The sequence below is a fragment of the Austrofundulus limnaeus genome, unplaced genomic scaffold, assembly GCF_001266775.1.
Source record: "Austrofundulus limnaeus strain Quisiro unplaced genomic scaffold, Austrofundulus_limnaeus-1.0 Scaffold1376, whole genome shotgun sequence".
Lineage (NCBI taxonomy): Eukaryota > Metazoa > Chordata > Actinopteri > Cyprinodontiformes > Rivulidae > Austrofundulus > Austrofundulus limnaeus.
In genome coordinates this window covers 58,600-62,924 of record NW_013953778.1, presented here as the reverse complement: position 1 = coordinate 62,924, position 4,325 = coordinate 58,600, and the positions used below count along the sequence as shown (strand labels likewise).

The following is a 4,325-nucleotide window of genomic DNA, read 5'->3' as shown; positions in this document are numbered from 1 at the left end:
CTAAACATCCTACAGTATTTTTACAGTCTTTATTTTACAGTTAAAATAAATGTTTATCAAATAAAGTCTAATGTTAAAACTAATCCTGGCTCCCTTTAAAACATAAATTCAGTTTTGAACAAATATCAACCTTTGGAAGCTGTAAACATTTACTGCCCTGTGATAACCCCTGCATATAACCACACAATAAATAAACACACAAACACGACACTGGTTGCACCTCGGACCACACCTGTCACCTGTCTGGGTTTATTTGTATGGGTTCTGGTTCAGGGACGAGAAACTTGGATCCAGTTTAAAGTCCTGAGACGAGACGAGGACGTCCAAACATGGCCGCTGTCGCACGAGGGGATATTTCACGAGCATGAAACCAGTTTCTGACAAAGTCCTGCTGTTTTTTTCTTTTTTAGTTTTACCGTCTCCATGTGGCGCCGACACGGAGCGGGATCGACCTCCTTTGGCGAGTTCTGTTTTTGGTTCTGTTTAAAGTGTGTTCCTGTGCCTGTAAAACACAACTCATCTGCTAATGATGTGTTCTGGCAGTTCCCTGCTGCTTTACGGCCTTCCTGCGGCTCGGGCCAAGTGTCGGGTTGCTCTCCTCTGCGTGTTTCTGTGAGTTCTGTCTGTTGGCGTGTGTGTTTCACTGGATCCCCGCTGTTTGATGGCCTTCCTGCGCCGACATCCACAACTGTCCGTCTCCTCCTTCGCTCCGTCTCCTCAACAGATTCTGATCTGATCCAAACACAGGAGACAGGTAAGTCAGGCGGCGGTGCTTTTGTTTTTTTTTTCCGTCTTGCTCCTCATGCCTGATAAAACAAACCCCCGAACTCTAATCTGAACAAATCTGCGCTCAATCAAAAGTTGAGCCGAGGATTGTTTTCAGCTAACTGTGTATTTACAGAGGCGATCCTGTGGTCGGGTCTGAATCTGCCTGCGAGGGTCCGCACAGGAGTGGGCTGTGTTTTTAGAACTCTGCATCCTGAGCCAAACAAATTACAAATTTCCTCCCAGCATTTAAAAAGAGATCAAGTCCACGTTGGTCGAATTTTCCGCCCAATTAGGATTAATTCTGTCTGATTCCGATCATGACTCGACTTAAAGGGACGTTTCGAGGGAGTAAAAATTCTCACGGTTATTTTCTTTCCCTTGATTTTTGGACAAAATTTAAATTAAACGAAGGAGCTTTGTTATAAAAGATAAAACACAAAATAAATTCAGATTAATTAGAAGAGAAAAACTGAGAACAGAACAGTTTAGCAAAGCGGGGGTCATATTTTTCTCCTAATGTCCTGCACTGCACCAGCCAGTAGTTTTAAGATAGACCCCATATTTGTGGAGGGGGCTCCATCTGAAAAGGGGGTGTCTGGACAAAATGCGTATAACTCAAAAACTATACAACGTAGGGGCTTCAGATTTGTTTTTGATTCCTTCTGGCTGTCCATCGAACCCACCAATGAGCCCCTCACCCCTGCAGACTCCCACCCAAAACAATAGAATTTTGGGACACACCACGCAGCAGGAACTTTGGTAGGAAGGCAGATGTGTCTGACCTACACTGTGCCAACCAACGGTTTTATGATAGACCCCATTTTTAAGGAGGGGGCTCCATCTGAAAACAATAAATCTGTTCTGGTGCATTGGTGCTTTGTGGACACAGGGGATTCTGATGTTATCAGTCCATGAAATGGACGTTATTAGGCGTTATCAGTCCCATACAATGGCTTCAGAGGGTCCCTACTGTGCCTTCTAGACTTCAGACTGTCCCGACAGTGCCCCCTAGTGGGTTAATATATCAATGACAATGAATGTGTAAATAACCAAAACATTTTGTAATAAATTTTTTGTGTCTGTGTCGGACTTGAGCCCTGGTCTCCTGCTCTCTGGTCTGACTTTACCCATTGCCCTGAAAGGCCACAATATACATTTGTCGGAGGTTAGCCCTAACCATGTCATCTGCTCAAACGTTAACCTTGGTGGCTTTAAGCCTCATATTGACCAGCTGACAATCAGAAGACATTCTATGGGACTGATAACGTCTAATAACGTCCATTTCATGGATGATAACATCCGAAGCGGGTGTCGTACATGCAAATATGCTACAGCTATGTGGTCTCTAGTTGTGATTAGAAAAAGTCTGGATCTGCAGAGAAGATGAACAAGTCGGAGGCTCGTTAACACTGCAAAGCTTAATTTATTCATCTTCACTAAAACATTCATTTAACTTCCACAAAGATCATAAATCTGCTTCTTTCTTCACATAAAATCTTATTATTCTTATTTGAGAGAACCCTGAAGGAAACATGCCTTCTAACTCACCAGGGAAAAAGAACATTTCAGTTTTACGACGTGTTTAAGAGGCTGAGACGTAAAAAAAAAAGCACGATCTCTGAACGTGTCGGACTCTGGTTCTGCTGCTTGTGACCCGTTTATTAGAAGAAACTCACCTCACGGCTGAACAGAGTCGACTTCTGATGAAAGATGACTGTTCTCCTGAGGAAAAAACACACAAACACACCAGAGTTTAACCACAGAAACACGTCTTCACAGTTGTTTTCTGTGAAGTCGTGGGATTCTACCACCGCTGTCCAGAATTTATGAATTTATGTTGTGAAGGAATCAGTTTATTTTTTTATTGTCTGCAAAAAAATACAAACATTACATCATAATTTTTGGTTCAGCTCACAATCTAATGGATGTAAGATTTAAATAAATGCAGGAAAATCAGAAGCATGACAATAATTTCAAAATAAAAGCTTTTTTTTTCGATCTTTGGTGAAAGATCCAAATGAGCTAAAGGACCACCGACTAAAAAATCTAAATAAATAAATATTGAACTAAATATAAAAAGAAATGGAGCTGAAGTTGAGATTTATTCATAAAAAACACCTGAAGGTTCACCTGAGCCTCTGAACTGAACCCACCATGTGGTTGTGAGCATCATCATCATCATCATCTTCATCATCTTCATCCTGCCTGTGTTCTCCCTCCTCCTCCTCGTCTTCATCAGCTTCACTGTTCTCTCTTTGCTCCGCCTCCTCATCCTCCAGCTCTGAACTGGACTCCTCCCCTTCCTGCCACGCCCCCTCGCTCTGACACTGCTCTGCTTTGATCAAAGCTGCAGACAGACACACAAACACACCACACACACAGACACACAAACAAACACACACCACACACACATCCAGTCAGGTCAAAGTGTTTTCCTTCTACAGCACTAAAACTCTAAAAACTCTAAACTTTAACTGAAATAAATCAATAAAGAAACGTTATGTTTTTTAAACCATTTTCTTTTAAACAGACAAAAAATGTTTAGTTTTAGATTTAAACCAGTTAAAAATAAGTCAGGAATAAAAAGTTATTTTTTACTTTTTCATGCAAACATTATTGTCAGATTCAGAAGCATTGATTATTCACATTTAACAATTCTTAAAACAATATTTATCACTATTCAAACAAATTATTCTTTATGTTTTTGTAGAACAAAACTATATAAGGCTCATAAAATATGTTACCTTTGAACGTCCAATCAAGTTTTGTTAAGAGGGAAAGTTATTATAATCTTAAGGGACTAGAAAAGTTTGTAAACCTAAAATTTGAACAAACTTTAAGAACCAATGTTTGTGGAATAATATAGTGATTATAAAAGTGCTGCTTCAATGTTTTGTTTAAGAGAATGACAAAAGTTAGTTTGTTAAAGAAATATGAGATTGTATAAAGTGTATTTATAAGAGCTTCTGTTTAAAAACTGATGTTTTGTTTTCTTACTTGAATATTCTTATTCTTCTTCTTATTATTATTTAAATTTAAATTATATATATATATGTTTTTTTTAAAAGAGGCAGATATAAGAATTATTTTTCTACTTTCTGCTACCTTTAACTTTACTTATGATTTGTACTTTTTTGTGTGTTGAATTTGTTTTGTTTTTAGAATATCAATCAATCAATAAGTTTATTCACTCACTTCAACAATTTTCCTCATTATAACATACAAACACGTTTTTGTTTAACACATACTATACATGAGTGAAAAGGGAGCAGGAAGAAGAAAACCTTGTATAAACCTGCTCCTTTCTCAATAATTACAATAAATTTTTCATGGCCACATACATTAAATCACAAATAAAATCTGCAAACAACATATTGTTCTCCTCATTAACTAAAAGTGTATAAGACTTAATCATTTTTTCCTTATAAAGTATTTTAAATTGATTAAAAGTAGTACATTTTTTCAAATCGTCATCCAAACTATTCCATAATTTTACCCCATAAACTGAAATACACATTTGCTTTAAAGTAGTACGCACAGTTTTACTTTTAAAATCA

The 4,325-nt window shown here is 37.9% G+C and overlaps 1 long non-coding RNA gene across 1 annotated transcript; it reads right to left on the bottom strand.

Moving 5' to 3' along the window:
• Nucleotides 1-40: 40 nt before the first annotated feature.
• On the bottom strand, nucleotides 41-3,502 carry LOC106535173 (uncharacterized). Its single transcript, XR_001312414.1, has 3 exons — nucleotides 2,922-3,502; nucleotides 2,445-2,490; nucleotides 41-732 (listed from the first exon to the last, which is right to left on the bottom strand). It is a non-coding gene; the product is annotated as an uncharacterized LOC106535173 (long non-coding RNA).
• Between the last annotated feature and the right edge of the window lie 823 nt (nucleotides 3,503-4,325).